The sequence below is a fragment of the Gekko japonicus genome, unplaced genomic scaffold (genome assembly GCF_001447785.1).
Source record: "Gekko japonicus isolate JY-2015 unplaced genomic scaffold, Gekko_japonicus_V1.1 scaffold526, whole genome shotgun sequence".
NCBI classification, from domain to species: Eukaryota; Metazoa; Chordata; class Lepidosauria; order Squamata; family Gekkonidae; genus Gekko; species Gekko japonicus.
In genome coordinates this window covers 221,080-242,591 of record NW_015161966.1, presented here as the reverse complement: position 1 = coordinate 242,591, position 21,512 = coordinate 221,080, and the positions used below count along the sequence as shown (strand labels likewise).

Genomic DNA, 21,512 nt, shown 5'->3' with positions numbered 1-21,512 from the left:
CGCTGGTTTTTGGTAGTTAGCACAGTATTGCATCTCTGTGTTCATGTGCTGAAGTTTTAGTTTGCTTGAAAGATAGGCCAGAAATTTAATCAATCAACCAGCTGGGAAGCACACCATCGCATTCCCCAACAGCATTCTGATGAACAACTTTAAGAACCCTTTGGTTAATCAACACAGGGCTTAGAGCTGGGGATGAGAGCAAGCAGTTGCTTTGAACCAGGGCCGGTCCCAGGTTTGGGTGGAGGGGGCCTCAGACCACCACCAGGACCTCCCTTCACACCTTCCTTTCCACCCCCACATTCACATGTCCCCCGCCTGCCTGTGCATCCTTCTCCCATTTGCAAGACCTCCCAGAGCCCATGTTAAGCTGCCTGTACCCCCTTTCTCTGACAACACTGACCAGTGTATGCAGCTGCCCTTGCCAGCAGCAGTGGCCTTGAGAAGGTGCCATGGCTCAGTGGTAGAACATTTGCTTGGCATGCAGAAGGTTGCAGGTTCAATCCCCGATGTCTCCAGTAAAAAAGACCAGGCAGTAGGCGATGTGAAAGACCTCTGCCTGAGACCCTGGAGAGCCGCTGCCAGTCTGAGTAGACAATGCTCACTTGGATGGACCAAGGGTCTGATTCAGAACAATGGTCTGATTCATGTGTACCACCTACATGTCCTTCCTCAATGACTTTGGGCCATTGAGAACACAGGAGAAGACAGGTGGACAGGAGAGGACAGTGGGTGTGGGTGTGGGGGGGTCAGAGGTAGTGGGCCCCACCAGAAATCCTGGCCCCTGGTGACTGCCCTACCTAAGGGTATGCAGACACAAACCCTGCTCTGAACATATGTGTTCAAAACCCAGAATTGTCTGCTAGGGGATGATTTAGAATCATAGAATCACAGAGAATCAGCCTCCTCTTCTCCAGACTAACATTCCCAAGTCCCTCAGCCTTTCCTCACAGGGCTTGGTCTCCAGGCCCCTGATCACCCTCGTTGCTCTCCTCTGCACCCGCTCCATTCTGTCCACATCCTTCCTGAAGTGAGGCCTTTCAAATTTCTCAGGTTGTTTTTTTTACCTCCCCCCAAATCCCATTTGATCTCATCCCCCATCTCCCCGTTTGCAATCCAAGCCAGTGATCTGTGCGCTTTTCTGTTCCCTGTACACATTTTTGGAGGGGAGGGGGGGAAATGGGTGCATTGCCCGCTGTGATTTATGCATCCAAAAATCTGCATTATCCGTCTACCGTACCCATAAACGATGCACCCTTTATGCATAAAAACCATGTCTAAAAACGTGCATACACAATGCAAACTGACAACACCGTTGAGAAGCAGAGAAGCAAAACAACTGACGGATATGCTGAAAGAAAACCTGCGCTCATCTAAATAAGCCACAGACTTGGGCCACAGGAGACCCACCCGAGGCTGACAGGAAGCTAGCCACACTCGCCACGGCGGACTTGGGCAACCCCCTGAGCAGGGCTGCCACCTCCTGCCTGGCACCTGGCAGGAGACTTGCCGTGTGGAGGGGGAGCCTTGTCAGTAACATAATGACGTGCTCTGGGAAGTGACATCAGAGTATTGCATCGAGGCAGGTGGTCCAGGCCACGCCCCTTTCAGATGTCTCAGTGGACTGCTGTGGGGAGGAAAGGAAGATCCATGCTTTGGCATTTCGGGCTAGACTGCATGGTTGAGCTTTGCCCAAATGCCAGAGCATCCCCAGTGGCCTCTGGTGACAGGCTGGCATCCCTTCCGGGAGCACAGGGAGTGATGTCAGCATGTCAGGATGCCGCCGATGTCTCCCCCCACTTTCCCAACATTCCTCACCCCCGAGGCCAGCTGAGTGGTAGCAGGAAGTGCCCACTGGTGGCAGGGCATTCCCGGCTCCCAGCCGCAGCTTGGCAAGCTGGTGGCTGTGGGTCATTATACTAATAAAGCAAAGCAACCAGCAGTTTTACAGGGAGAGGCGACGGCGCATTACAGGGGTCCCCACATTTTTAGGCCTGTGGACAGTTTGGTGTAGTGGTTAAGTGTGCGGACTCTAATCTGGGAGAACCGGGTTTGATTCCCCACTCCTCCATTTGCACCTGCTGGATGACCTTGGGCAAGCCGTAGTTCTGGCACGGGCTGTTCTTGACAAAAGAGCAGTTTCTGTCAGAGCTCTCTCAGGCTCACCTACCTCACTGGGTGTCTGTTATGTGAAGGGGAGGGGAAAGGAGATTGTAAGCCACTCTGAGACTCCTTTGGGTAGTGAAGGGCGGGGTATGAATCAACCACCACCACCACCACCTCCTCCTCCTCCTCCTCCTCCTCCTTTGGAATTAAGAACATAAGAACATAAGAGACGCCAATGTTGGATCAGGCCAAAGGCCCATCCAGTCCAACACTCTGTATCACACAGTGGCCAGAAATACCAGGTGCCATCAGGAGGTCCACCAGTGGGGCCATTCTGACAAAGGGTGGTGGGGACAATCACAAAAATGGCTGCCGCAGCAGGCAAAACCACCCACAAAATGTCAGGGATCAAGATTACATACAAGTCTAATAATAACTCTTCAACCTTTCAGGCAGAAGCTCTGTTTTACAGGACGCTTTTTAATCTGGCACAGCCAATCAGAAGCCCTGCTGGGGAAGAGCCGCGCCTAGCCCCGCCCACTCTCCAAAAAAGCACTTGGTGGGCACCACGTTGGGGACCCCTGGCCCATTCCAACCCCGCTCCCCCAAATCCATTCTGCTTTTTCTGAAACGCATCTCTATCAAACCTCTCCTTCTTCCTAAAAGCATGCTTTCCCTCTCCCTACCCGATCCCCACTCCGGATGGCAGGCAGCGTAACATGCGAAAGACAGATCTTTCCTGACAAGCGAAGAAAGTCGCATAACGCTCGCCTAAATGGCAATGAGGTTCATTAATTAGGTTGCAGCTTTAGCAAGTGTTGTTCCCCTGCAGCTATATTCCGCTCAAGGGGCTTTTCAATAGTATTGAAGGGATGAAACAATTACTAAACGAAAATCCACTAATGGTTAGCCACCGTCCGTTTCCCGGAGCCAGACTTTCAACCCAAGGTTCTTATGCGGTGCACAGAAAGCAAGCAGAACTGGACAGTGTGTGCATGCTGGGGTGGGGGGGACGGGGAGGAAAACTGCATCAGCACTCCAGCCTCTGCAGACTGATAATGTTACAGCAGCTATGTAGAGGTCAGCGATAATGTCACCCCTGTGGCATCAGCCGTAAGGTGCAACCTGCTTGTCACCTGGATTGCCCCTGTCTTAGGGAGACTGTCTAGATCAGCACAGCATCTGCCTGATGCTGGCTGGCATGGGCATGCAAGTGCTTTGCAAAACTGTGGCCTATGGAAGAGCTGCTTGCCGTAGGCATCCCTGGAGCCAGAGACTGAACAGGGACGGCGAGAACTATGACGCAACATGATCACCAGCTGAATGTACTTCGACAGGGACGGGGGCCGTGGCTCAGTGGTAGAGCATCTGCCTGGCACGCAGAAGGTCCCAGGTTCGATCCCTGGCATCTCCAGTTTTTGGAGAGGGGCCATGGCTCAGTGGTAGAGCATCTGCCTGGCACACAGAAGGTCCCAGGTTCGAACCCTGGAATCTTCCTGGAATCTCCAGTTTTTGGAGCGGGGCCATGGCTCAGTGGTAGAGCATCTCCCTGGCATACAGAAGGCCCCAAGTTCAATCCCTGTTTGGCTGCAGACCAACATCCCACTGGCGGTTCAGCTTGCATGCTAGCTACCTGTGAGTGGTATGCAAGCCATGTCGGCAGGTAACCCAACATCCCTGAGAGAACACACCCATGCCACCACCATGGAAAATGCATCAGCACAGATGTTCTAGGGCAGGGGCAGGCCCGTAGCTACATTGAACCATTCTGGGGCCCGCCCCCCAACTTCCTACCAAGGCCCCCCAACTTCCCCACCTGTCAGCAGCCCCACAGGCTCCATCCTGGGCTGGCGGCCAAATCAGGCAGAATCAATTTAGGCGGGCAGAAAGACTCCCGCGTGTCAATTTCGGCAGTACAAGCCCATTGGGGAGTCTTTCCACCAGCCGAATGTCAATTTCGGCCCCATTATATCCTATGGGCCATTGAAGTCAATAGCGAAAACATAGGGTATATTCTAGGGGGGTTGGAGGGGAGGGGATTTCAGGGAGAGGCTCCATATTACAGAGTAGCTGCTGGAGCCTCTCCCCAAGATACCCAACCAAGTTTCAAGAACATTGGACCAGGGGGTCCAATTCTACAGTTCCCCAAGCAGGTTGCCCCATCCCCTCCATTGTTCTCTATGGTGGGGAAAAAGTAACTTTCGCCGTAGTTCCCTGCACTCCACACAGCCAATGCGGTTGCAGGGGGAAATGAGAGGAGGAGGGGATCCTCCTCAGGTTACTCGTAGTCAGTGACTGACTTCCACCCTCCACAATAGGGGAAATAACTCTGCTCCTGCCTGCAAGTGTGGGTTTATTTTATTTTATTTCATCAGTGCCCCCTGACTTATTTAAAGGCCCCCTGAATTAAGAAATCTTGGCTACAGGCCTGGGCAGGGGTCTCTGATACAGTGCCCAGGGGCACCATGGCACATGCTGCCACCTTTCCTGGTGCTCAACAAGGATTTTTAGTATGTGGGTGGGGCTTTTGCCCAGCAAGGTTTCTAATTAGCCATTGATGATTCAATTGGCTGGGCAGGGTTTTGTTTTTTTTTAAACAGTGTCGCTTTGGCAGCGGCTGCCACCACAGCAAAAGGATCTTCACAGGATGACTGAAGGTAAGCTAAGGCAGCAGCCATTTTGCAGCTGGCTGTCAACCTGGCCCCTTCTTGGGCTTGGTTGCCATGGAGATGTATACTTTCATTTCTAGCCACTATGCTGTTATCTGTCTTGACTCTGCCATGTCAACCTTGAGACCTAACTATCCCTGGGATCCTCTTTCCCCTGAGAATTATATGACGTTAATTAGGCGGGCTTGTAGCTTAGGTGTGCTTGGCCATGGACCACTTGCTTGATTTACATATAATTGCTTGCTTTGCACCCTTAGCCTCAGTTCTAACAAAGAATCGTTAAGACTCTGGATCCTATCAATGTCTAGATAAACTTTAATTCTTCTGAATGACTGTTGTTGGGAACTGATTTCTGTAGGGGCTCTGACAAAGGCTTTGCCTCCTGTGGCAGCCATTTTGTTGTGTTGCCCACCACGCTGTCTCAGAATTCCAAAGGTGCCTGCCGGCTGAAAAAGGGTTGGGGACCCTTTTCCAGGGGAAGGAAGTGACTTGTGTTTTGAATAGCTCTTGCACAATGTTGACCATCATCAGTGATGTCCACAGGGCACCTGTAACATCAAGACCAGCCCTAAAGCTAGAACACATGTCTTAATTTCAACATGTGCACTGGAACGTTGGCATGCTACCACATACAAGACACAGTTGACGGAAGAGTCCTAGCGTAGTCTCCTTCGTAACAGTCTCTTGTTCCTATGTGCAAGAAGTCCTTTTTTTGCATGGGGAAGCACTCCGCCATGTGACTTCCACCCAACTGGTGGCAGTGGAAAGTGCCCTCAAGCCACAACCGGTTTATGGCCAGTGTTCCCTCTCAGCTGTGCAGGTGAGCGGCTGCTCATTAACACCGGAAGCCCCGCTCAGCAGCAATCTGGAGCTGTGCGGGGTCTTGCACTGCCCACTGCCCATTTTAAGATGACAGCAGTTATATTCTGCTCAGGATGTGAACTGCTCCACTCAGTAGGGGGGATAAAATTAGAGCGAACATTGCTTATGGCAACCCCTTGTGGGGTTTTGAAGGCAAGAGATGAAAAGAAGTGGTTCGCCATTGTCTGCCCATGTATATTCACTCTCGACTTCTTTGGTAGTCTCCTGACCCTGCTTAGCTTCTGAGATCTAACAATATTGGGCTAGCCTGGCATGATGCAGATCTTGCTGGGTAAACTATTTCAGAGCCAGTTTGGTGTAGTGTTTAAGTGCGCAGACTCTAACCTGGGAGAACCGGGTTTGATTCCCCACTCCTCCACTTGCACCTGGCTGGATGGCCTTGGGCAAGCCGTAGTTCTGATAAGAGCTGTTCTTGAAAAAGAGCACTTTCTGTCAAGAGCTCTCTCAGCCCCACCTACCTCACAGGGTGTCTGTTGTGGGGAGGGGAAGGGGAAGGAGTTTGTAAGCCGCTCTGAGACTTCCTTGGGTAGTGAAGGGTGGGGTATAAATCCAATCTCTTCTTCTTCATCATCCAGGTCCGGGCTCACCCAACTAGCACTCTGAAGAGAGAGACGGAGAAGAGATTGGATCTATACCCCACCCTTCACTACCCAAAGGAGTCTCAGAGCAGCCTACAAACTCCTTTCCCTTCCCCTCCCCACAACAGACACCCTGGGAGGTAGGTGGGGCTGAGAGAGCTCTTTTGAGAACTGCCCTTGAGAGAACAGCTTTGAGAGAACTTGTAACTGACCCAAGGTCACACCAGCAGCTGCATGTGGAGGAGTGGGGAATCAAACCCAGTTCTCCCAGATCAGAGTCCGTGCTCCTAACCACTATACCAAACTGGCTCTGAAATAGTTTACCCAGCAAGATCTGCATCATGCCACTCTCCAGTTTGAGAGCCAGTTTGGTGTAGTGGTTAGGAGCGCAGACTGTAATCTGGGACAGCCAGGTTTGATTCCCCACTTCCCCACATACACCTGCTGGTGTGACCTTGGGTCAGTCACAGTTCTCTCAGAGCTGCTCTGGAGAGAGCAGTTCTCGAAATAGCTCTCTCAGCCCCACCTACCTCACAGGGTGTCTGTTGTGGGGAGGGGAAGGGAAAGGAGACTGTAAGCCGCTCTGAGACTCCTTCAGGTAGTGAAGGACGAGGTATAAATCCAGTCTCCTCTCCTTCTTCTTCTTCTTCCAGATCTTGTATCACAGCTCCAAGACACACATGGCTAAACATTTAAGGAGAACAAATAGCAATCGTTTCAATTCCCCCACCCAGCCAGCTGATGGCAAAACGGTTTTGTTGTGCCATTCGAAATGCATTAAGGACATTTCCATTGCTGTTGACACTATTTGAGCAGTGATGTTTATTGTGCCGCTCATTAAAGTCAGGCGCAAAAGTAAAACAACCTTGAAGCGAGATCATCATACTGGAAGGTTTAGGGGATCTGTAATTCTAGCTGATCTCCGGCTTGGCATTAAATCTTCAAAGACTGTCAAGGAGGGCCTTAAAAACCAGAGATGCTTGACTGTATATACGGATGAGGAACAGATGCAACTGCGTAATTTGCCCATAAACAAGTAAAAATGAACCCGTCAGCTATTCAGAGAGCCTTGTATGCAAGCTGGCAGGAGCATCCGTTTTCATTGTCTTTTTCTTGCTGCTACAGTTTTTAATGCCTTCCAAACTGGTCCAATATGCAGCACTGTTTAAAAGAGAGAGAGAGAGAGCTTTTACACCGCCGTATGTTTCTTTTCCAAGATTGGCTAGCCAGAAGTGCCAGCTCATAATTCTCGCCCTCAAATAAAGGCACTGCCTTTGCCATTCAGATTTCACTCTGCTCAGTACAGACAGTTAGCTTTGATAATGTTAACTAACATTTAACTAGCTTAGCCAAAGGAAATCACAGCTGCTGCTGCGAACGGTCTCCGTGCTTTTCCCCGTTGCTTCTGACTCTTCCAAGATTATGTTTCGCCTTGGGCTTCCTGCGTGTCGTCACCCTGTTTACAGTTTGGGGAGTGGAATTGTAAGCTGCTTTGAAAGTCCTTAAAGTAGAGGAAAGTGGCGTACAAAACATTATCTTCCTCTTTTGAGACGAGAGACGTTCAGAGGTGGCTTGCCCCTGCCTGCCTCTGCGTAGCAACCCTGGACTTCCTTGGTGGTCTCCCATCCGAATACTAACCAGGGCCGACTCTCCTTAGCTTCCGAGATCTGACAAGATCGGCCTAGCTTGGGCCATCCCTATAAGGCCCGGATTCCCTGAAAAGCTGATGTTGGGAGACACGGAGGCCTTGTGGACAAAATGCCAAGGGGGAGTGCAGTAAGGAGGGGGAGCCGGGAAGCATCGTTCCCAGGGGAGCCCTTTGTGTCAGTGGAAACTCTGCCAGCAGCACGGTAAACAAAGATGATGTTCTTATTCTCCATCCTCACCGCAGCCTCTTTGTGTCCCATTAGGCCAGCATTAGCGCTTCAGAGGCTGCAGTGGGGATGCAGAGAGGCAGCAGAAAGCCATCTTCACAAGCAACTGTAGAGAATGACCCATGAGCATTATGTAGAGGAATAAATGCACTTGTGCAGTACTCCTGGACACATGAAGCTGCCTTATACTGAATCAGACCATTGGTCCATCAAGGTCAATACTTAGACTGGTAGTGGCCCTCCAGGGTCTCAGGAAGAGGTCTTTCCCATCGCCTAGTACCTGATCCTTTAAACGGAGATGCCATGGATTGAACCTGGGACCTAATGCATACAAAGCTCTACCAATGAGCCATGGCCCCTTCCCAAGGTTGGGGACCCCTGACTTAATCTGTTTGTTTGTTTGTTTGAACTGAAGATGCCAGGGATTGAACCTGGGACTTCTGCATGCGAAATATGCTCTAACAGTGAGCCGGTTTGGTGTAGTGGTTAAGAATGCAGACTCTAATCTGAGAGAACCAGGTTTAATTCCCCACTCCTCCACATGCAGCTGCTGGCGTGACCTTGAGACAGTCACAAGTTCTTTCAGAGCTGTACTCTCAAGGGCAGTTCTCCAGAGAGCTCTCTCAGCCCCACCTACCTCACAGGATATCTGTTGTGGGGAGGGGAAGGGAAAGGAATTGTAAGCCGCTCTGAGACTCATTCCAATCTTCTCCTCCTTCTCCATGGCCCCTTCGCAAAGGTCGGAGGCCTCTGACATAATCCTTTGTGGGGAAGGGGGTTAGCTGGAGATGCTGGGGACTGAAACTGGGATGCCAAGTTGATGCTCTGCCACAGAGGCACAGAAGAAGAAAGGAAGAAGGAAGGAGGAGGAAGAGGAGGAGGAGGAAGATGAAGGGAGGAGGAGGAGAGGAGGAGGAGGAGGAGGAGATTGGATTTATACCCCACCCTTCACTACCTGAAGGAGTCTCAGAACATCTTACAATCTCCTTTCCCTTCCCCTCCTCACTGCAGCCACACTGTGAGGTAGGTGGGGCTGAGAGAGCTCTCTCGAGAACTGCCCTTGAGAAAACAGCTCTGAAAGAACTTATGACTGACCCAAGGTCTCACCAGCTGCATACGGAGGAGAGATCAGAGTCCGCGCTCCTAACCACTACACCAAACTGGCTCTCAAACAGCCCTCCCCACTTGATATTCAGCCCCTCGACCTTCACCTTGTAATAATCTTATGCAACTGAGGAGAATGACGGGACTCACCAGAGGAACAGAGTGACCCATCTCATGAGAAGCATCACCTCTCTTTCCCAGAGACGGCTCAATCACCTCCGGTTGCACACAGCGGCGGTAGCTATACGTTGAGAGAATCGGGATATTAACTAAATACCTCCCCGTTATATACACTGGAATTACTGCAGTCACATCCCATTAAGATTCAAGTGGAACTAAAGACTCTGGATGTTACATAACACACCGGGATGACAAGACAGAAGGCAGATGGCTCCTGCTCTTGAAGCTCTTCACTTAGAGCTTCAAGAGCAGTGAACAGCTAATTACTTTAATGACGAGATGTGCAAAAACTCCAGGGTCTAGAACCGACTTGTTCATTTCTCCACGCACTTCTCCCAGTATTCAAAATATGCCACTTATGCTAAAGGAGTTCCCTCCTCTATTCACAGTACATAGTTTTAAAGCAGGTTTTGTCTTGTGAGAGGATCCAACGTCTTTCAACCACAACCTGTGAGCAATTTCACCAAATGCAAAGCTTTTGTATGAATTTAGAGGTCCCAGCAATCTGAAGCTGGTGGAAATGCAAGAAGACTTGGGGGATCAGTCACATCTCTGTGAGGTCCTGAAGATCCTTATTGTTCTATCTAGTTCTGAACTGGGCCCTCAAGTGTGGATGAAAAATCCACACAATGGGGCCGGGGACAGCCAAGTGAGGGAAGTCCCAGATTTGCAGAAAAATCTGAAATCGTAAAAAACCCAAAAACCGAAACACCGGGGGGCGGTGTTGTTAACCCCTGATAAAATAAGATGCAATGACTGCAGCTTTAAGAGAGGAATCCTCACTAATCTCGTAACAGCATATTCTGAGATCTCGGTGGCCATTGGGTGTGGTTGCTAGGCAACCAAAGCAATATTGTCAAGCCTTGGTTTCTGGGGGGAGCGAGACTGAAAAAGGTAAAAGACAGAAGGGTAGCAAACAAAAAAAGGCCGTTAAGGTGACGGGGGAGTAAGTAAGAAAAGGGGAGTGGTTTTATTTATTTATTTACTATTTAAAACATTTGTCAGCTGCCTTTATGCCTTGCAGAACTCAAGGCAGCTACAGTATAAATAAAACATCATGAAAAACACATTAAAAACAAATATAAAACTCATAAAAGCCACAGATTAAACTCTCCAATGAGAACTGCCAACAAACCAATCAAAATGCAGCCTTAAATAAAACTGTCTTCAACTGCCTCCTGATTCAGGTCCACAATGAGGGGGCCGGGAACAGCTCCCTGGGGAGGTTGTTCCATAATTGGGGGTCTGCCACAGAAAAAGTCCCTCTCTCATGTACCCATTAAACATTTGGTGGCTACAGAGGAAAGATTTATAGCCCACCCTCCCCCAGAAGTGGGCTCAGGGCAGGTTACAATATACTAACAGATAAAAACAATATCCATATAATCCAATTAAAAATATATCTATCTATTCCTAAGGCTGGTTCCCATATGGCTCTCACCAGGGAACGACAGAACTGCTCTAAGGGAACAGATCAAGATGCATCCTCCTGGACTGAATGGAGACCTAGGTTTCCTGTCTCATTACCGATGCTGATTTCTCCACACCTGCTACCCCTCTGCATATCACACCTAATCCAATCACACCTGCTATTGTCACCAGGCCTCTGACATCACCGAACTCTCCAATTATAAAGACAGATGGACTCACATTCTAGCTGTATCTGAAAAGTGAGCAGTGACTCACGAAAGCTCATACCCAGCCACAAATTCTGTCATTCTTTAAGGCGCTACAGGACTCTTGTTCTTTTCTACTGCTGTCAGGGAAAACACTGTTGTGAATATTCCCCTCGCATGACTTATCCAAGGTGCTATTTCACCCATTAGGTAAGCGATCAAGGAAACACAGACGCTTCAACAAATTTGCAGATAAGATCTCGCTGAATAGCCAATGGGTTATATTTTTGATCTTCTCAGCTAGTTTTGCTCTGGAGGGGAAAAGCAAGAGAAAGACAGCAAGAAAGGTGAGACGCAGCAGCGCTTGTGAGTGGGTGAAATGGCAAGTTATTACGGTTTCTATTACTGGGCTTTTGGTTCTCATATATATCACCAGACAAATGCAACAGAGGTACATTTAATTAAGCCTTCTGGGGTTTTAATAAATACGTGCCTCCAGACAAAAAAAGAGAGAAAACTGTGTGCAGAAATGATCTAATGGAATTATTTAAAAATAGGGACAACGGGGGGGGGAGCTAAAATTTGAACCTTCATTTCCATTAGTGTTTTGCAAGGAGACATCTCAACACGAAGGGCTCTGGAATCGATGTTTTGGTCAACTCGCTGCACTTTAAGTGCCTAATTTGCAATCTCACTTTCATCCCACTCAGTCGGATTAGCCATCAGTTCCTTAAGTGAACTTTTGCTATAAACTATGTATTCCTCCCCCCCCCCAACACGGAAACACGCTATTGTTCGAGGCAACGTGGCAACGCTACCTGCTGAAGCGCACACGCCCTATCAGTTGGGTTGTCAGTTGAAAGAGTCAGGAAGATGTAAATTGGCCAATTCGAGGCAATCAATACTGAAATCCACAGAACGTTTCGGGGCCTGCATTCAAAACAAATCAAGAGGCGCTGTGCTGACGGAGGTGAAGTTTGTCCAAGCTACAAAACTCCTTCCTGAAACTTCTAAAAGCAATACGTTTTCCTACTCTGGGTGCAACAGAAGCAATGGAAGGAGAGAAGCAAGCTGGGATTTAGGGTTGCCAGCCTGCAGGCAGAAACGATAACAAAAACAACCATGATGTTATATTATGAAAATATATTTAGACTACTGTTCTGTAGTGAATCGCTCTGTTGTTTTTACATTCAGCCTGCACAAGTATCTGAAGAAATGAGCAGTGACTCACGAAAGCTCATACCCTGCCACAAATTGTGTTAAGTCTTTAAGGCGTTGCTGGACTCTTGCTCTTTTCAACGGATCTCCAAGCGACAAGTTCACCTGGAGAAAATGATCGCTTTGGAAGGTGGACTCTGTGGCATTATAACTTATCAAAATCCTTTTCCTCCCCAAAGAACTACCCACTCCTTAGGCTCCACCCCCAAAATCTCCGGGTAGGTTCCAAGCTGGAGCCGGTAACCCTACAGGGAGTGGAATAAAGTTTTATTCTAACAGAATAAAAGGTCCATCAGTGGCTATTAGCCACAAGGTATAGACAGGAACTCCGGGTCTGGGGCAAGTGATGCTCATTATTTTTGGTGCTTCGGGTGGGGGGCAACAGTGGGAGGGCTCCTAGTGTCCTGGCCCCACTGCTGGACCTCCTGATGGCACCTGGTATTTCTGGCCACTGTGTGACAGAGTGTTGGACTGGATGGGCCATTGGCCTGATCCAACATTGGCTTCTCTTATGTTCTTAAGGTACAGACATGAACTCTGAGGCTGGGGCAAGTGATGCTCTGTGTTCTTGGTGCTGGGCGGGGGCAACAGTGGGAGGGCTTCTAGTGTCCTGGCCCCACTGCTGTACCTCCTGATTTTTGGCCACTGTGTGACAGAGTGTTGGACCGGATGGGCCATTGGCCTGATCCACCATTGGCTTCTCTTATGTTCTTATGTTCTTAACAATCATTAAGTGCCTCCTTCCGTTGCCATTTTGACCAGCAGATGAAGATTTTTTTTGTTTCGTGCGGTATTCCCTTCATGACCCGTCCTTCCTAAGCAATGTTTTTAATGTTCTATATGCGTTTTAACTCTGTCTTGTATGTATTTTAACTCTGTTCTGTATGTATTTGTGTTTGTAATGGTTCCAAAGACACGTGATTGGGAAGGGGATTGATGTTAATGGTTTTTAAATGCAATTTGATCATGCATGTTTGAAACTGTTAGCTACCCTGGTGGCCTTTCTGTGGGCAGAAAGGTGGGGTACGATTTTTGTAAATAAATAAATAAATAAAGTGCTTGTCAGGGACAGGCCGTGACTCAGTGGTAGAACATGTGTTTGGCATGCGGAAGGACCCAGGTTCAATCCTCAGCATGTCTAGCAGGGGATGTGAAAAGCCTCTCCTGAGACAACTAGACAACACTAACCTTGATAGACCACGGCTCTGACTCAGTAAAAGGCAGTTTCATGTTTCAATTGGAAATCTTCCATGGGGCAAAGGTCTGTTTTTATTTCCCAGGGAAGGCAGCAAACTGCCCAAGGACATTACCTCTGAGGTTCTTTGGCAATGCCAAGCATTTACTCCACCAGGATACATTTCCTCTCTCCAGCTGAGGACTGAAGACCTCTGGGTTTAGTCCCTATGCTCAAATGGAGACCCTTTTGCATGGGCCTGTGATATGAACAGCATCACAAGAGAGTGCCCCCTTATGGCACAGAGCAATTCCTCTAATAAGCCAGGATAACAAGTGGATGACAAATCTTGGCTAAACAGAATGAAGAGAGACTCTAGCACAGGCATAAGAAAAAGAAGAAAAGTTGGATTTATACGCCACCCTTCACTCAGAATCTCGGAGCAGCTTACAATCGCCTTCCCTTCCTTTCCCCACAACAGACACCCTGTTGGCCATCCTGCTTATTTCACAGTGTACTTCCTCACTTAGTGTTTCATAACACCAGATATACATAATTCATACATAATTTGTACATTTGTCTGGTGGAAGGGAAAAAAATACCCTTGTCATCTTCCCCACTCGTAAATATGGGTTGATGAAATTCTGCCCAAGTCTTGCAGTTCCTTATTTTTGTTTCCCTTGAGACCTGGAAGCAGACAAAGTGAGTCATTTGTGCTTTCTCTCACACTTTTTTGTTTAAGGACATCAAAAACACCTTTAAAATAGTTTAACTTGTCAGCTGCTGATACACACCGTTCTATAATCTTTCGTTTTAATGAAGTGTAGGTTCATACTTGGAACTAAACTAGAGTCCAGGCCCGGCCTGAGGATTTTAGGTGCCCTAGTCCTTGCAGGGAGGCAAGAAGGTAAAGTCTGCCCTCTTTGCCCGCTCTCCGGTGTCCCAAGGCAGAGGGAAGAGGCTACCCGTCCTCGCCCCCCATGGCAGGATGAGCTCTAGTAACTGTCTTGCCACACCCCCAGGGAGGGAGGGAGGGAGGGAGGGAGCATGCTCCCTACAGCCATCCATCCACTGGCGCTTGGAGTTCTGCAGGGAACTGGGGGACAGCTGGTCTGTTTGGTGCTCTTCCATGGCCAGCATCCTAAGCAATTACCTAGGGCCGTCTAGTGGATGAGCCAGTTTGGTGTAGTAGTTAAGAGCGGCAGACTCTGATCTGGAGAACCGGGTTTGATTTCCCCCTCCTCCACATGCAGCGAGCTGAGTGACCGTGGACCAGTCCCAGTTCTATCGGAGCTGTTCTCTCTCAAAAGCAGTTTTCTCAGAGCTCTCCCAGCCCCACCTACCTCACGGTTCTGAGCCCCTGACCTCAGTGCTCTCTGGGGCTGGCCCTCCCGGGTCTTAAGGAGGCCAGATTGTCGGCGACTAGGACCAGGGCTTTCTCGGTGGTGGCCCCAACCTGGTAGAATGAGCTCCCGGAGGAGATCAGGGCCCTGCAGGACCTTTTACAGTTCCACAGGGCCTGTAAAACAGAGCTCCTACTAGGCTTTTGGGAGCCGCCGCCACCACCAATGAAGAACATCGGAGAGGGCCCGGAGTCCAGAAACTGCCACCAACCGCCACCAACAGCCTCAAGAACAACAAGTCCTCCATGTGAGGCCTGACCATAGCAGAATAGAATGGACGACCATCTTTCAGTTATGTTGTAGGGCTATCTTTCGGCTATGCTCCTGCAGAGTGCAGGAGGTTGGACTAGACGACCTACAAGGTCCCTTCCCACTCTAACATTCTATGATTCTATGATTCTAAGTACTGCTGGAACATCTAAAACGAATACTATGAGCTGATGGTGGGCTGAGAACTGCGAGTGATGGCTGCTACGGTTTATGGTGAACGATCAACTAGCCCTTTATTATGGTTTTAGAACTGTTTTAATCGTAATTTATTCTTTTAACGTGATTATTTGTTGTAAGCCGCCCTGAGCCGGCTTCGGCTGGGAGGGCGGGGTAAAAGTTCGAATAAATAAATAAACTTATCTGAGCCCCTTTTAAAGCCGTCTATGCCTGTGGCCATCACCACATCTGGAAGTGAATCCTTCTCCTCTCCTCCCTTTTATCATCCTGACAGCTCTGTGAGGTAATCTAGGCTAAGGAAGTGTGACTGGCCCAAGGTCACCCAACGGGCTTCCATGGCATGAGTGGGGATTCGAACCCGTTTCTCCCAGATCCTAGTCAGACACTCTAACTAGTGCACCATGCTGGCTCTTGTAATAAAGCTGTGCTCTGTTTTGTTACACAAGTACTGAGACTCCGATGCCTAAATCATTGCAGAGCAAGTCACTTGGAACCCTTCTGAATGAAGTCCTCAAGGCAACTGGCATGGACAACTGGAACCTCCCCCACAGCACTGCACAGCTACTCCTGAGCTTGACCTGATGAAATATGACCTGTTCTCCTTCAAGGGTGGGGAAAGGTGAGGAAGGTCTCTTGTCTGAGTAATCAATCACAGTCCCACTCTAGATCTAGTCCCGGTTGTGTGTTGACCCAATGTTTCCATTTCCCGAGCCTCCTGGGAGCCATCCTTTCTGCGATCTCTTTTTCACATCCACACTTGTGTTTTCGCTAGGATGGAAGCAACCGACATACCAGGAACACCAGAATAAACCTAGCTATCGACTAATCAGAAGAGATATTTAACAAATCCTTTCCATACCCCCTGTGGTAAACCTGATCGAGTCCAGGTCAAATAGTTGTGTTATGAAGCCTGGAGCTCCCAGATGACCCCACAAATATATAAGAGGTGAGCCATACAGGCCTAGCTCCAATCTTCTACTTCACGTCCCACAACATCTCAGAGTTAGCTTTCAATTTTGAAAGATCTCAGGCAAGATTATGCCCAAAGCTCTGTTATTATGAGGTAGAGGGCTTATCACCATCCACTAGAACAGCTCCCCTACTTGCAAGTAGATATATAACCCCCCACAGATGAAATCAAACTTTTTTCCTCCCTCTGGAACTTTCTTCAGTTCCTCCAACAGAAAAATTAGAAGCTTTGCAGGACAATGAAAAGCCTCCCAGGATTTTTTAAACAAGGGAAATACTTTTGAAAACAAAGTTTAAGCCACTCAGAATGTAGCTGAGTAAAAATCTATGTAAAATCTACACAAAAATCTAAAACATTAGGTAATGACAATTCCTGTGTATACTGTAGACATACACAGAACATTTTCAAGCATCTATTTATTAATTTTTTAAAATGTGACTAATTTTACCCACAGTTAATATGCCACGTACGATAATGCATTGTTGAAAAAAAAACTGTGGTTTTCAGTGTCATAACATTTTTATTTATTTATTTAACTTTCAGTTTATATACCGCTCTAATCCCGAAGGGTCTCTGAGCGGTTTACAGACAATTTAGTTACTTATCTAGGGCCACATTATGTAGGGGGGTGACTGCCTACCGGCACCCAGGCAGCAGAGCTCTGTTGTCATACGGCTCTTCCAGGTGGGCTTCGGATGTTATTCCTCTCGGCGTTCTATCTCCTGGTGCCTTGGAACGGGTCTTAAGTCAGCGACTCTTCTCCTGCGGACTCATCCTGGTGCGTGGCCCCGCGCCAGCCTCAGCTCCGGCTCATGTCCGCCACGTCACCATGCCTCCACGATTTCATCTTCGCCCGGATTCTGCCGCTCGACGTAATGCTCACCAGGTCGCCAGGGTCGCTCGTCAATCGCTCCGCTGCTGTCGCCACCGCTGCCAATGCTCCTGCTGCACACCGCCCACAAGGAGGAGGGTGCCCCCTGCCACCTAGGGGCAGGTACCCAATTTATCTACTCGCTTTACGCTTTCGAACAGCTGGGTGGGCGGGAGCTGGGACTAGGACCGGGAGCTCACCCCGGCCGCGGTGGGTCTCGAACAGCCTTAATGGCTGTTCACTGATGTTACAACAGGCGTTTTACTGCCTGCACCACCGCTCCCTTCCTGTAATAATAAAAACCTTCATTTAATCCTGTATTCAACTACCGTGTTTCCCCGAAAATAAGACACTGTCTTATATTTATTTTTTCTCAAGAAGACACACTAGGGCTTATACCACAAATGCATAGAAATCCTGCTAGGGCTTATTTTTGGGGTAGGTCTTATTTTCGGGGAAACACGGTAGTGTCTAGCCAGCCCAGTAGCTAGGGAATTTGGGGGGAGGGGGCCTCGGGGGGCCTGCCAGCTAATTAAATGAACGTACAGTGCAGGTGGTAAGTTAGAGCACTTTGGGGGCAGCCCAGGCGAGTGGGCCCAGAAGAAACACTAGGGGGCCGGGCCCCGTGGGCCCCATGTTAGCTACGGGCCAGTGTCTAGCTCTAGTGTATGAGACGGTTTCCATGCAGATAACACTTTTCTTTCCCACAAAATATATGTTTCAACTTTAGTTCTTCTTGCCTCACAGATGACAAAATGATACATGTGCTAAAGTAGCACAGAGGCGGGAATTTGCACTGCAGTCTGTTGTTATAGAGTATATACAAACTTTTGCTTGTCAGAAAGGAAGGGATTTATATTTTGAAATATGCCAAATAATATGATGCTATATGATAAATTATAAAGGATGCAACTTTATGTCATTAAAGCAGTCAAATAAGTTTTGACTCAGTAAGAAAGTACTGCATGTATCTTAGTTTCTCCTCAAAGTTTCCATCCCCTCCAAAGGGGGGGGGGGCTTCAAAATTTCTGGAAGTTTTAAAACTCTATTTACAAATTCCATGATAAAAGCAAGGTGATGTTCATCTTTGCAGAACCAGAAGAAGAGAAGAAGAAAAGAGAAGAGATTGGATTTATATCCTGCCCTTCAGAGTCTCAGAGTGGCTTACAATCCCTTTTTCTTCCCCTCCCCACAACAGACACCCTGTGAGGTAGGTGGGGCTGAGAGAGCTCTCTCGAGAACTGCCCTTGAGAGAATAGCTCTGAAAGAACTTGTGACTGACCCAAGGTCACACCAGCAGCTGCATGTGGAGCAGTGGGGAATCAAACCCGGTTCTCCCAGTTTAGAGTCCGCACTGTTAACCACTCCACCAAACTGTCTCTCAGAATAAGTCTCCCCTCATTTACCCTTCCCCTGTCTATTGGGGTGGTCATGGAAAGTGTGAAGTCACAGCTGACTTATAGTGGCTTTGTGGGGTTTTCAAGGCAAGAAGCAAATAGAGGTGGGTTTGCCATTGCCTGCCTCTGTGTAAGCGACACTGGTATTCCTCAGAGGTCTCCCGTGCAAATACTAACCAGGGCTGACCCTGTGAAGCTTCTGAGATCTGACGAGATCAGGCTCACCTGGGCCCTGTCAACTGTAGCTACTCACAAATGTCTTGTTAAATGCTAAACGTGGAGAGGAGGCTTCGAGCTCATGCTTTGCGGGTTTCTATTATTACAGGAAATAACTGCGGCAAGCAGGAGCTTCTAAGAACATTTTGATCTCAGAGATGAAATGCAGGTTTTACATGCCCCTCTTCCTTTTGTACTATTTGTTCAAAAGTAGAACTAACTAGATTTTTTAAAGAAGTCCTGTTGTAGCAATCTAACGCTCTTAATTACGGTTCTCTCCATTATCCTTGTCTCCTTACTGAAGAACCGAGTGTTCCCTCCTGCACACATGTGCAAATGATCTAGCTGGAGTTGGGAATTTTGATTCAATATTCTCAGGACATGCCCTGATCAGCATAGCCAAGGATAGTCTGACCCTGTCAGATCTCAGAAGCTAAGCAGGGTCAGCCCTGGTTAGTAATTGGATGGGAGACCGTCAAAGAAGGCCAGGGTCACTACACAGAGGAAAGGCAACAGCATACCCCCTCTGACCCCCCCCTTCCCTTGAAAACCCTAAGAGGTCACCGCAAATTGGCTGCGACATGATGGCCAATTAATAGGAAGCCCACTGGGTGACCTTGGGCCAGTCACACTTCCTCAGCCTAAATTAAGTCACAGCGCTGTGATGATGATAAAATAAGAAGAAAAGAGAGAAGAAGAGATTGGATTTATACCCTGCCCTTCGCTACCTGAGGGAGTCTCAGAGCAGCTTACAATCTCCTTCCCCTCCACACAACAGACACCCTGTGATGTAAATGGGGCTGAGAGAGCTCTTTCAAGAACGGCCCTTGAGAGAACAGCTCTCTGATCATGAGAGGGAGGGCAGGACGGGTTGCATCATTACTTAGTTCTCGTGGCCTTTCTTACATGCCCAGGGAAATGCTGATCACCACTTTGGGATCTGGAAGCAATCCTGGAGGTTTTTGCCATCTTCTGGGCATGGAATAGTGGTCAGTGGGGGTATGGGGGGGGGAGGTAGTTGTCAATTTCCTGCATTGTGCATGGGGTTGGACGAGATGACCTTGGATGTCCCTTCCAACTCTATGATTCTATGGAAGAACTTACGACTGACCCAAGGTCACACCAGCTGCTGCATGTGGAGGAGTAGGAAATCAAACCCGGTTCTCCCAGATTAGAGTCCACGCTCCCAAGGGAGGAGAAGGATTCACTTCCAGATGTAGTGATGGCCGCAGGCATACACAGCTTTAAAAGGGGTTCAGATAGGTTCATGGAGGAGAGGTCTATCAGTGGCTACTAGCCATGGTGACAAAAGGAGACCTCCATGTTCAGAGGAAGTCAGCCTCTGAAGCCCAATGCCGGGGGGGGGGGTGACAATTAACAGCCCTTGACAGATGCATTATGACCTTACGAGAGCCAGTTTGGTGTAGTGGTTAAGTGTGTGGAATCTAATCTGAGAGAACCGGGTTTGATTCCCCACTCCTCCACTTGCACCTGCTGATGTGACCTTGGGTCAGTCACAAGCTCTGGCACAGCTGTCCTTGAAAAAAGAGCAGTTCCTGTCAGAGCTCTCTCAGCCCCACCCACCTCACAGAGTGTCTGTTGTGGGGAGGGGGAGGGAAAGGAGTTTGTAAGCCGCTCTGAGACTCCAAGTGAAGGGCGGGGTATAAATCCAATCTCTTCTTCTCTTCTTCTTATTTCCCCACAATCGTAAAATGTCTTCTGTTTTCTTACACACCAAATTTTGTCCCTCCCACCAATTTTTTTCTCCTCTTATGGTTCTCGCTGAATAAATGTCCCTTTCACTTAAATTCTCCCTGGTTATCCGAAAGCTTTAGTGACAACTCAGATTCTTTCCCCTTCAATCTTACACACTTATATGGTTACCAGCCTCCAGCCGCAGCCTGGACATCTGCCGGAATTACGACTGATCTCCAGGCGACAGAGACCCCCTAGAGAAAATGACTGCTACGGAGGACGAACTGGATGACATGGTAACTCCACTGAGATTCCACGGGGTCACCATAATTCAGCTGCGACTTGATGGCAAAAAAAAAAAGTGTAGAAGCTACCCAGAGACAGAAAGGAGCTGCATTTTCATCTAATGCATTAAGAGAGCAATCCTAAACAGGTCTACTCAGAATCAGGTAAAGTCAGTGGGGCTTAAAGTAAAGGTAAAGGTTTCCCTTGCTCGAAAGCCAGTCGATTCTGACTCTAGTGAGCAAAGCTCATCTCCGTTTCCAAGCCAAAGAGCCAGCGCTGTCCGAAGACTTCTCCATGGTGATGTGGCCAGCATGACTAAATGCCGAGGCACACGGAACGGTGTTACCTTCCCACCGAAGTGGTACCTATTTATCTACTCGCAATTTCCTGCTTTCGAACTGCTAGGTTGGCAGGATCTGGGGCCAGAGATGGGAGCTCACTCCGTCACGTGGCACTCGGGTCTCGAACTGCCGAGCTGCTGATCTTGCGGTCTGCAACTCAGCGTCTTCACCTCTGAGCCACCGCAGCCCCTCAGTGGGGCTTACTCCCAGGAAAATGTTCTTAGGATTGCACTGCCGGTCTTCTTGCCGCCCAAGTCCTGAGTCACAACATTTCTAGTCACAGCATTAGGAACACATATAGAAGTCTATCATAATTGCTCTCTTGACATATTTGAAGGGCTGTCACTTAGAGGAGGGCAGGGAGCCATTCCCACTGGCAGCAGAAGAGAGGACTCTCAAGAATGGGTTTAAACTAAGGGCGGGGAGGTACCGGCTGGATAGTAGGGAAAACTTTATTTAAAGTAAGGGTTATGCCACAGTGGAATCGGC

At 48.6% G+C, this 21,512-nt stretch overlaps 1 non-coding gene across 1 annotated transcript; it reads left to right on the top strand.

The window, feature by feature from the left end:
* The first annotated feature begins 3,445 nt into the window (after nucleotides 1-3,445).
* On the top strand, nucleotides 3,446-3,517 carry TRNAA-GGC. Its single transcript has one exon. It is a non-coding gene; the product is annotated as a tRNA-Ala (tRNA).
* The last annotated feature ends 17,995 nt before the right edge of the window (nucleotides 3,518-21,512 follow it).